Raw genomic sequence first — 12,303 nt, 5'->3', positions numbered from 1 at the left:
AACCACACGAGGAGAAAGGGGTCTTAAGCGGAATGTCTCTGGGCTAGCAGGAAGAACCCCCTACCCAAAGGGACTGCAGAGCTAAGTCTTGAAAAATGACAAAGAATTTCCCAGTGGGGTCGGGGAGGCGGCCTTCCAGGCAGAGGAGGAGGCTGGGGTGGGCGCCTGGTTATGGGGGGAGTGGTGGGAAGAGGCCAGTGTGACCAGCCTGTGCACCTGTGCAGGGGGCGGGCTGCCGCGGCGGAAGGCGGGCTGTGGTTCAGGTAGGTAAGGAGGACCACCCCCCCCACCCCCCCCACCCCCCCCTCCGCCATCGGCGGGGTCCACCTTTCCCAGTCTCTCTCAAGCACAGGGAATTATGGTGAATCCCTCCCAAGTGACAGACCCGCACACTCTTGGTAACATGATTCTAATCCCCTCACTCAGTGGGTTAGAAGGAAGAACGAGAGAAACTTCCAGAAAGGTTGAGATCCACTTCTGCCTGGTTTCCTCTCCCCGCTCAGAGAAGTAGTTTTTTTTTATGGTGGCGGGGCAGGACATCCTGGGTGGCTTAGTAACTGCAGGACAGCCCAGCCTTCCCTTCTGGGCTCTTCCATCTCGCTGTCCCAGCCCCTGCTCCCTGCAGTCTCAGAAGGCCCAGTGCAGAACTGGACACAGATGGAGAGGAGCCCAGAGTGTGAGGCTCTGCCTGGCCAGCCGCCCCCCTCATACCCAGGTTGGCCTCCCTACTCCCACAAGGAGCTCATCTCCACACCCCACACTGCCCACGCCAGGGCTGTTTCCAGCTGGAGCCCATTCTCATGCTGTAGCTGCTGCCAAGTGTGGCGTGGCCTCCTGCAGCCCAGCCTGACCACCTGGGTGGGAGCAAAGGTAGAAGGGGGGCCTGAGCCAGACTGGCATCCGTCTCGGCACTTCCCATCGAGAAGGGCCTCTGATGAGCCGAGGGCAGGCTGCTCTTGCTTCTGTTTACCAGTCAGCTGGCTTTCCAGCTGCCTCCACTCTGCTGGGCTCCTTAGCTGCTGCCTCCAGAGCTGGGGTGCTTCTTCCTGCTTCCAGGGCCATGGAGGGGCTGGCTGGGCTTGGTCAGGGACCATGGGGGATAGTCTGAGGGCATCAGAGGTGGTGCCCTCAGTGTTCCCTGTGCTGGGTCAGGCATGGACAGCTCAGTCAGCCCTCAGTCACCTCGTCTGTAGAATGGGGAGAACCAGAGGCCTTACAGTCTAGGGATCTTAGGAGGTGATACTTGAAAGTCACTTTGCTGGTCCTTGGCTTGGGGTGATGGCACAGGGGAGACTGCTGCTAGGGGACCCGCCCGCCCTTTACGCCATGGGCCTCAGGCTTCTGTGAGTGGCTGAGTTGCTGGAGAAGCACCAGTGACTGTGAGCCAGAGGAAGGAGCCCCGAGGCAGGCTGGAGTCAGGATGGCCAGCAGTGGGGGCCTCGGAGGCCCCAGGGGGCCCCATCCCAGATTCCAGAGATTCAGGGAGATACAGAGCAAGCATTTTCCAGATGTGGGAGTGCTGGGTGGAGCTCTCCGTCCTCTCTCCCCAATCCCACACTTTTGGGGCTACTTTATGGGTCTAGAAATCATCAAGCCCCCCAGGCTTGTTGGAACAAGTCAAACATTATGAGGCTGAAAAAGAAGTAAATAATCTCCCTTCAGGAGTTCCCTTGTGGTGCAGCAGGTTAAGGATCCAGTGGCTGCTGTGACTCGATCCCTGGCCTGGCCAAAAAAAAAAAAAAACCAAAAAACAAAAACAACTCTCCCTTCAGAGTTGTTTTCTGGAAGTCAACAGCCCACCTCTCTGTGTTGCACACCTACACGTGTGCATGTGTGTGAGGCTCTCTTTTTTTTTTTTTGAAAATCTGCTTTTTTACTTGGAGATAATTGTCGATTTATATGCAGTTGGAAAACTCAATACAAAGAGAGCCCATGTGCCTTTTACCCAGTTTCCCCCGATGCTAATGTCTCAGGAACGGCAGTGTCGCAAGCAGGATGCTGACCTTGCTGCAGTCAAGATACAGAACATTCCACCACCTGGAGGGGAGGGTCCCTCAAGGTGCCCTTTCCTAGCCACGACCACCTCCTTCCTGTGCCCGCCTCTGATCCGAGCCACGAGCCACGGCAACTACTAAGAGGACCTCCCTTTGTATGGCTTTGTCATTTCAAGAAGGTTCCATAGATGGAGTCATACAGCGTGTAACCGGTCGGGACTGGCTCCTTTCACTCAGCCTAATTCTCTCGCGATTCACCAAGTTGTCGTGTGTATCAATAGTTGGTTTCTTTTTATTGCAGAGCAATATTCCACGGCATGGATTGACATCTGGATTGTTTCTAGCTATGACATGTGTGGTTTCCAGCTATTTCTAATAACACTGCTATGAGCAGGTTTGGGGTGGACCTGTTATTTCTCTGGGATGAGTGCCCCGGAGTGCAATTGCTCCGTCATATGACAGTGGCTTGTTAGGTGTTATAAGGGCCTGTCACACTGGCTTCCAGGATGGCTATATCCCCTATTTTTTTTTGTTTGTTTGTTTTGCTTTTTAAGGCTGCACCTGCTGCATGTGGAGGTTCCCAGGCTAGGGGTCAAATTGGAGCTACGGCTGCTGGCCTACATCACAGCCACAGCAATTCAGGATCCGAGCTGTATCTGCGACCTACACCACAGTTCATGGCAATACCAGATCCTTAACTCACTTAGCGAGGCCAGGGATTGAACCCGAGTCCTCATGGATACTAGTCAGGTTCGTTACAGCTGAACCACAATGGGAATTCCTATACCCTCTATTTTGAAAAAGGAATTTTACAATACACATTATTCTGTAAACTTTTTTTTTCATTTAATAATGTATGTACACTTCTCTAGGTCAATACCTATAGATTTAGCCTTAAGAAACTGTTTTTTAAATAAAAAATAGTGAGTTGATACAAATCCAAAAGTTGCTGAAAATCTTAGAAGGAAATAGTTTAGGAACAAGAGGCTAATGCTTGCTCCAACGCTGACAATGCTAAAAGAAAACTCTGCTTTTTTGGAGTTCCCATCGTGGCTCAATGGTTAACAAATCCAACTAGGAACCATGAGTTTGCGGGTTCGATCCCTGACCTCGCTCAGTGGGTTAGGGATCTGGTGTTGCCGTGAGCTGTGGTGTATTGCAGACACGGCTCGGATCCCGCGTTGCTATGGCTCTGGTGTAGACCGGTGGCTACAGCTCCGATTAGACCCTTAGCCTGGGAACCTCCATATGGCACGGGTGCAGTCCTAGAAAAGGCAAAAAGGCAAGAAAAGAAAGAAAGAAAGAGAGAGAGAGAGAGAGAGAAAGGAAGGAAGGAAGGGAGAGAGGAAGAAAGAAAGAAAGAAAGAGAAAGAAAGGAAAGAAGGAAGGAAAGAAAACTGTGCTTTGGCAGAAATGGGGAAACCACGTGTATGTACTGAATCTGAAAACAAAAGTCGGGTTTTGAAACGTTAGCCTGCCTAGAGCCATGTTAGTTCCAAAAGTCCTTCTGATGTATTCTGCGAACCTCCGCTCTGCATGTAGGGTGATGTTTTACAGTTGATAGAAATTGAAAATAGAAGTCACACCGTCCAACACATTAACACATTTTTTAACACATTCTTTTTCGTGGCTGCGTAACCACTGGCAGTGAGGGTTTATCCCTTCAGCTCTACGACAGGAAGAGACATTCCCCTTTCCTGGGCTGTGTGTACACCCCATGGATCCCACCGCGGGGAAGTCTGGGCAGAAGCGTGCTGGACGACTCACTCTGTTGCCCGCTTCCTCTCCTCTCCTTTCCTTTTTTCCTCTCCCGTCTTCCCTCCATACCCAGCAATTCCGACCAGACCAAAAGAAGGGGCATTGCTATGGGTTGAACTGTGTTCCCCGCCACCCCCCCCAAACACACCTCCTGTTGAAGCCCTAAGTCCTGGTCCCTGTGAACGTGACCTCATTTGTAAACAGGGTCTTGAAGATGTCATCAGGTTCAGATGAGGTCACAGTGACTTAGGGTGGCCCTCAAGCCAGTGACGGGTGTCCTGATAAGAGGGAGACGTGGACACAGACACGCTCAAGGGAAGAGCAGAGACTGGACTGAAGCACCTACAAGCCGAGGGATGTCAGGGAGGGCAGGCACCTGCCAAAAGCTAGGAGCAGGCAAGGAACGAAGCCACCCGGAGTCCCAGAGCGGGAGGGGCCCTGTCGACGCCTTGATTTTGGACTTCTGGCCTCCAGAACTGTGGGACAATGTTCTGTTGTTCTAAGCCACCTGCTTTGTGACCATCAATTACAGCAGCTGCAGGAATCAGATACAGGTGAGTTGCTATGTGGGAGGAAATGCAGGGTGTCTACTTCAATCTTTGGAGTCCAGCCTTACAGGAAGGCAGACAGACGTGAGGCAAGCTTTAAGGCTCCTCCATCACCTGCCGGGGCCCATGGGGATGTCTAAGAAGCCACATTTACCAGGCACCTGCAACAGCGTCGTCTCGTCGGGTGTGCAACAAAATGCATATAATCTCTCCAGCACAGGCTTCCAGAGCACCCCACAAGGGGCTCGAACCCTCTCCTCCTGTACCTCCAGCCAGCGCTGGGGACCTCACCACCTCCCGAGGCATTCTGTTTCCAAACAGCTTTAACTTCAAGCTCCTGAGAGGGCCTCTGCCTCCACTGGACTTCATCCACGGCTATCACTTAGGATCCCGGGGGGAAAAAAGAAGCCCTCATCTATCCCGTGTCAAGGCTTCAGATCATTGATGAGAGGGACTGAGTTCAACAAGGTGGAAGGACCAGCGATTTTTCCAGCTGTCCAGGATCTGCACAAAAAGTGAAGTCCAAGGCTGAGGACGAGAGGTGGCTGGCAAGCTGCCCACAATTGGGATCAGATGCTCCCCCCCACCCCCACCGGACCTTATTAACAGACTGGACGCCAGACTCTGCTCCCATCACCCTGTCCCCCACGCCCAGTCCAAAGAAGTGCGACCTGTGGAGGAGAAGGGCACCAGTTGTCTTTGGCCCCTGGGGAGTGAAAGAGTGTGGTCACTGCTCCTAGAGTCGAGAACGGGGGTATTTACCCTGGATGAATAGCCTCTTTGGGTCAAGCATCATCATTTCCTTCAGCTATTTCTTTTTTTTTCTTTTTTCTTTTTTTTTTTTTTTGGCTTTTTAAGGCTGCACCCGGGACATATGAAAGTTCCCAGGCTACGGGTCGAATTGGAGCTGCAGCTGCTGACCTGCACCACAGCTCACAGCAACGCCGGATCCTTAACCCACTGAGCGAGGCCAAGGATCAAACCTGCATCCTCATGGATCCCAGTCTTAACCTAGTTCTTAACCCCAGAGGCACAAAGGGAACTCCTCCTTCAGCCATTTCTTTACAGATGGTTCCAAGACCCTTCTCCAGCCTCGCTCCCTCCTCTGGGTCAGCACCCAACCCGTAGTGCCCAGGACGCAGCACACAGCACCCATCACCATATGCTCCTTCTCTCCTCTGGATTCCGGGCTTCTGTTAATGGGACCTGGTGTTCCTGGCGGCTCAGTTTCCCAGGGGTTGTTTCACGAGAGCTGCCTCACCTCCCCCAACCTGTTTTTGTGGCGTGGAGTGTTTAGTCCTAAGGACTTCGCATTTATCCCTGTCAAATTTCATTTTGTTAGTGTTGGCCTCGAGGCAGTTAATAGGGAGAAAATTAATGGCTGATGTGAGAAGTAAGAGAGAAAGCCGGTTCCAATCCACTTCACTCATGTTCTTTCTGGGCACACGGGCTATTTACCAGGCTATCTATTCAGGGATATGCGGGGTGGTTAATTTCGAGATCCCAGACTGGCCACACCGTCGGATAGACACTCGGCCCCCGGGGCACTGGCCTGTGATCCCAGACACATGGCGGTTCTCTCCTTCTGAGGGTCTGAAACCCCTGGTGTGAAGAGACGGCTTTCCTCCCAGATGAGTTATTTCTTCATCTAAAAAATTCAGGAATTGGGCCAGAGGGACCCCCCCTCTTGCTCTAAGATTTTAGGACTATTTTGTGACAGAGTGTGCCTATGTTAACGTATCCATTCGGCTGCGTACATTGTGTTAAAGGAATTGCTATAGGCATAGGAAACATCTAGCAAGAGATAGCCTACCATACCATGGGCCCACTGTTTTATTTCTGAGTGAATTAAGATTTTCTCCTTTACATTTTCTCTATATTTTCTAAATGTTCTACAAGGTCTGAAAATGAACCAACAAGGCTTCTTGAAAGAAAGAAAAGGGAGTTCCCATTGTGGCTCAAAGGGTTATGAACCCAACTAGTATCCATGAGGACGTGGGTTCGATCCCTGGCCTGGCTCAGTGGGTTACGGATCTGGTGTTGCTGTGGCTGTGGTGTAGGCCAGCAGCTGTAGCTCTGATTCAACCCCTAGCCAGGGCACCTCCATATACTGAAAGCGTGGCCCTTAAAAAAAAGAAAGAGGAAGGAAGGAAGAAAGGAAGAAAAGAAAAGAAGCCACATCTTTGATTCTAGGGAGAATATGTGTTCTGTCTGAAGTGACCACAGGTCTGTCCAGATATGGAAGCTGGCGGGCGGACGTGTGTGGGTGACACTTTGGTTGCCATGGGTGGGTCTCCCCATGGCCTTTCCTCTGGGCTCTGATGGTCATGCCCTGGGGTCATGCCCTGATACACAACGAGGGTGACCGACTCCAGGACTCAGGTGGTGACGGGGGTACAGGACTTTCCGCTACAACCAGGAAGGTCTCAGGCGAACCAGGGCGCATTGGTCCCCCCATCAGTCATTTCAGGGCTGCTAGCGTGTGATGTAAGCCTCAAGCCTCCGTAATAGGCCACGGCGGAGTGGGGAGGGGGGTCCATCGTAATTGAGGGAATCCTGGAGGAGAGACTGTGAGAGGTTGACTTAGTTGTAACGGCGCTCATTTGTGTAACCTCTGGTTGTTTGCACATTTTCATAAGCATGACTTTGTTTCACCCTCGCCAACTCTAATAGCAGCCACGACACCTATGGAGATCACAGGGACACCCTTTTGCCCCCCTCACACTTCTCTGCCCACCTTCCCCTCCAGCCATTCCTCAGTGCAGCGACCAGCTCCGGGCAGGTGTCACCTGCTGATACCTCGATTCCGCCGCTCCAATTATTTCTTGCTTTTTGCCCTTGGCACTGAGTAGGGTGCCTGGGGGAATGGCACTGCACACACACACATGTGTGGGACTGGAAGTTCAGGGGATGGGGCCCCCCTCCCCCACGCCCTGGGGTAAGCTTTGAGCGGGAGGATGGGAGCTCGTGGATAAAGGTCTCCATCCTGTCCCTTGGGTCCACTTGACCTGCTTCTTGGGTCCCTGCAGGATAACTCAGGGACGCCCCTTGCACCTGCTTTCCCTCTCTCTCAGCTTCGCTCTCGCAGCCCTCCCCCACGCCTGCACCCAAGACACACCGCCTGCATGCGGGTACTGGCTCAGGCTTGGATGAGAGCTAATGTGCCAAGCACGACCCGTGCATCAGCCCATCATCTCTGTAATGACATGCCTTTGAAGATGCAAGAGAGAGGCTTCGAGATGTTGAAAGCCCTGCCTTCCCAAGCCCAGTGCAGAGGCCCAGCTCGCTCAGATATGCAGCCTTACACTGTAAAGGAAGACTTTTCTGCCTGATTCTAAAGAAGAGGCTCAGGGGGTGCCCGTGGCAGAGCGGCAGCCTCAGGAATCCAGCTTCTGGGCATCTCACCGAATGTTCCTCCCACAGCATCCTGACGCTGCCTTTCCAAGAATCCCCCGTGAATGCAGGAGATGCAGGAGAGGGTGCTGGTGCAGCGAGCGTCACTGGCCACCTCCCCAGGACAGGTCAGCAAGTGAAACCAGATAAAAACCAAGAGCACCAGGTTAGCTTCAGGAAGATGGTTTCCTGGCAGTGCAGCAGGAGGCAAGGGTGTGTCTCCTTTGGAAAAGGCAGCTCCGGGTCGGCGGGGCAGCTGGAGGCGGGAAGGAGGAGGAGGAGGCCAGGCCCCTTTTGGCTCCAGGACAAAGCCTCTGTCTTGGCAAGTTTCCATCAGGATCCTTTCAGGGAGAGTTACAGGCTGGACAGAGGGGAAGGGCTCTGAGGTGGCGTAGATCGTGGGCTTCTGTCCTCGAGTTGACGCTGAGCTCAAAGCCAAGGTTGGGGGCCCACATCCGGAACGGATACTTCTGCAGGGGTCTGCTCAGACCTGTGATCTCAGAACACCTCCGTCATCCCTGGTCAATAAGAGCGATGGAAAAGCCCAGTCGAGGCCCAGCTGCTTTTGGGGGCCGCCCAGACCCGAGGCAGAGGTGAGGGTGAGACCCACCCGGGGGCTGAACTTTCCACCAGCTTCATTGGCATCATCTTTTGTGTCGGAAAATAATCAAATCACATCTTTTTTTTTCTAAACAGCTCTCAACGTGGACTCGATAATAAGTCCATGTGGCCGTGTCCTATCTCGTCCAGATCTAGGAGGTCTCACTGGACGGGCGTGCTGTGAGCCAGGTCATCCTTGTCAGCCACAGCCCAGGTCCGAGGGCCAAGTTCCTATCTTAGGTGGGGCAGTGGGAGGCGTGTGGTGCCTCCTCCGCCCCCGGGCCATGCACCTGCTCCAGTGTTTTCCCACAGCTGCTTATGTGGGAGCCCGGCCCCCCCGACCCCAACCTCCCGTGGGAAGGCCGGAGGGCTGTAGGTTTCCAGGAGGATACAGGCCTTTCCAGAAAGGACCCAGGACTTTGTGGAGGAAGTGGGGGATCAGCATCACCCTCGATATGAAACGGGAACAGCAGCAAGGACTCGCTTAGCACCGGGATGCGACAGGCACTCTTGGAGCCACCTGACATCTCACTCCCTTCATCTCCAGACTAACCCAGTGAGGGAGACAGGATTACTAACACCATTAATTACTAAACGCCCCAGCCGGGATTTGAACCGAGGCCGCCCAGCCTCAGAGGCGGTGCCCTTACCTCCCACGCTCTGGAGGCAGGACAGACTGTGTTCCCAGAGCTACAAGGAGTTCTGATTGGCTGGAGCCTGACAGGGAACGTTGGGTCCCCAATACCTTTTCTTGGTAGAAAAACCCGTTTTCCCAGACTCTCGGGCTGAAGGTGCTGGCTCTTGTCGGGGGCTGGGTTAACCTTTCATGGAAGTGGAGATGTTCCCGAGGGGAGGGAGGGAGGGGCGGCCAACCAGGGCCCCACACCAGTCAGGGGCTGACGCTGGGCGCCAGGGCAGAGCTTGGCTCCGGGGTAGGTTAGGAGTTTTGAGAGGTGCCGATGTGTCGAGAGGGGGCGCTACAGGGCCCGTGTAATGCAAAAGGTCCACGGGGCACAAGCGGGCAGGCAGGCCAGCCTTGTGTCCTGGAACCTCAGACGGCCTGGGTGGCAGAGACCAGCCATGAAGATGCGGAGGCAGAAGAGGCTGGGATGGGGTTGAGGAGGTGGGACTTGACCATCTCTGTGCAGGTGATGCAGGGAGCTGCAGGGGGGGAGGGCCGGCCGGCAGGAGGGGTAGAGGAAAAAAGGCAGCACAGGACAATGGCAAGCAGCGTGCCTGTGCGGGGGAGACCCTGGCTCTTGCCCTTAGATGGGTTTGCAGATGAGCGATGGGGGCCCTGGATGGAGACGACGTGGCCAAGACCATTCCAGCAGAGAGAGCCAGGCTGCATTTGTTTTGCAGGCTGCCGGACCAATGCACCGCAAGCAAACTCGTGGTCTCACAGTTCCGGAGGCCAGAAGTCCAAGGTGAAGGGGTGGGCAGAGTTGGTTCCTTGCCAGGGCTCTGAGGGAGCATCTTCTGGGCCTCTCCCCCAGCTTCTGGTGGTTTGCTGGCAATCACATCCCCTGGCTCACAGAAGCATCCCCTCCATTTCTGCCTTCATCTTTACATGGTGCTCCGGGTGTGTGTTTCTCTCTCCAAATTCCCTCTTTTCGTAAAGAAGCCACTCATATTTGATTAGGGCCCATCCTAATGACTTCATTTTAACTTGATTAGTCTCTATAAAGACCCCATTTCTTTCTTTCTTTTTTTTTTTTCTTTCCTTTTAGGGCTGTACCTGCGACATATGGCAGTTCCCAGGCTAGGGGCTGAATCAGAGCTCCAGCTGCCAGCCTACACCACAGCCACAGCAACGCCAGATCCAAGCAGCATCTGCATCCTACACCACAGCTCATGGCGACGCCGGATCCTTAACCCACAGAGCAAGGCCAGGGATTGAACCCACATCCTCACGGAGATTATGTCAGGTGCTTCTTTAGCCTAGTGAGCCACAGCAGGAACTCCCTATAAAGACCCTCCTTCCAAATGCAGTCCGATTCGGAGATACTGGAGTTAGAACTTCAACATGGGACTCTGAACAGACACCATTCAGCCACAACAACAGGGTTGGGGCAGATGCACTCACCAGGCGTCCAGTGGTCCAAGCTGCCGCCAACAAACCCAGGCCCCACGCTGCTTCCACTCCTCCACTTTGCCCTCCCCCGCCCTGCCTCTGCCTCCCTGTAATTCCCCTTCTGTGCTCTCCCTCCTAATTCCTCTGCTTCCATGCTTATCTCCAAAGAAGCTCCTAATAACAGTGATTTCCCAATTGGCACACGCTGGTGTTCTCCTAAAAGCTGGCCCCTCTCCAGCTGCAAGGAGGCAGGCTGTTGGGAAACTCTCCATGGGCTCCCATAGAGACACTCAGGCTTGGAGAGACAGCGTGGGCAGGGCTGGTCTTTCTTAGGGGAGCCATAGCTCCCTAGCTTGTAAGTGACTCTGCGAGACCTTGTTGAGCCATTATGAACTTCAGTTTCTTTGTTCACCTTACCTTTTTGAGCACCTGCTATGCATTAGATGCTGGGGACTCCTGGATGCTACAGAGTATCTACCTGCCCACTAAAAACACACGCCTTCTTCTCCCTGGGCTCAGGGCTACCCTGTATCTCTCAGCTTCCTCTGCTGTTAGATGGGGCCACAAGAACCAGCTGGCCAATGGGTTGGGAGGGGAAGTGATGTGCATCCTTCCTGGATGAGGCTCTGGAGAAGCAGGTGTGCCCCTCCTTCTCCAGGACCTCCCGCGCCCCACCACAAGACAGGAGTAGCCTGGGTCCCTGAGTCCCTCGTGGAGACGAGCCATCCACAAAGAGGCTTATCCAAGCTGAGCTGCCACACGAGCAAGACATGCCCTTTTATTCCGTTTCGGACATCCTACGTTGTTGGCGCGCTTCCATTCCAGCAAAAATCAAGACGACAAGAAGAGAACCAGACAGGCACGGGCCCTGCCATCCTGGAGCTTTCCAGGCACACGGTCCCTCGATGACCCCCGACAAGGGGGGTTTGAGGGAGGAGGCTGGCGGTTTTGAGAGCATGTCATCCGAGGCTGCAGAGGAGGGGTCAGGAAAGCGCCTCCCCGTCCGGAAGGTGGGGAAATATTTTTACCATCATTCAGAGCAGAAGTGAGGCCCAGTGAGACCCACGTTGGTCAGAGCATCTGAGCAGGGTCAGTGCTGATCACGTGGAGGGTGAGTATGGGGTTTCTAAGTCTTTTCTTAGAGATGCCTTCAGACCAGACTGTTTTCCGACTGGAGCTTGGGGAGCTGCCCTCCGCGTCCTCTCTGTGGCCAAAGGCTTGGGACTCAGCGCCTGGGCAGTCACTCTGGGCTCCAGCGCTTGTGACGGGTTTCCCGCGTGCTCTTTTCTCCTTTCTAACATGAGCTATTGGGTCACTGCAGTACCTCGTTGTCCCCGTAGGACTGATTTGGGGTCTTTCTTTTGAGAGGCACATGGTTGATCCATGCAACGCTCTGGCCACTCTTTCAATTCAGCATTCACCTATTGACGCCAGGCCCCGCGGGAGCGCAGAGAGCTGGGTCCTGCTGGCAAGAACTCGCAGCCTGGCTGGGGAGCTGTGTCCTCATCACCTTGGAACAAGAGAGCCAATGACAAGTGCAGGTTCATGGAATTTCAAAGAATGAGGGTTGAGTGCTGGATGGGGCGGGGGGTGGGATGCAGCTGTGGGAGGGGCTGCTGTTCACACACAGCTCAAGAGTGAAATCTCTGACATCTGGCAGCTGGGGGGCTGGGGCTGGAGGCTGGTAGGGGGGGAGCACAGAGTCATATCTGGGGAGTAAACTTCTAGAAGAGAGCATTTTTGGGGTGGGGGTGGACTGAGACTGACAAAAGTAGGTGAAGCAGCAGTTATGAAGGTGGCCTGGACCACCCTGTAAAGATCTTGGATTCAATGCCACTGGCTCTGCGGTGCCACTTCGACTTTCCTGAATCTAGAAAGGTCTCCCCATGACTAATGCAGGGACCTCTTGTCCCTGGAGTCTCTGTCCATCTCTGAT

The 12,303-nt window shown here is 54.0% G+C and overlaps 1 protein-coding gene across 1 annotated transcript in view; it reads right to left on the bottom strand.

The window, feature by feature from the left end:
- The window catches only part of CACNG4 (calcium voltage-gated channel auxiliary subunit gamma 4), a 63,464-nt gene that overhangs the window by 13,682 nt on the left and 37,479 nt on the right, over positions 1 to 12,303 (bottom strand). The window lies entirely within an intron of this gene.

Source organism: Sus scrofa, chromosome 12 (genome assembly GCF_054392235.1).
Source record: "Sus scrofa isolate SSC_HxYL_T2T_F1_AM1 chromosome 12, Sscrofa_HxYL_maternal_Yorkshire_Landrace_v2.0, whole genome shotgun sequence".
NCBI lineage: Eukaryota > Metazoa > Chordata > Mammalia > Artiodactyla > Suidae > Sus > Sus scrofa.
The sequence above is the reverse complement of the archived record's forward strand: the minus strand, read 5'-3'. Positions and strand labels throughout refer to the sequence as shown.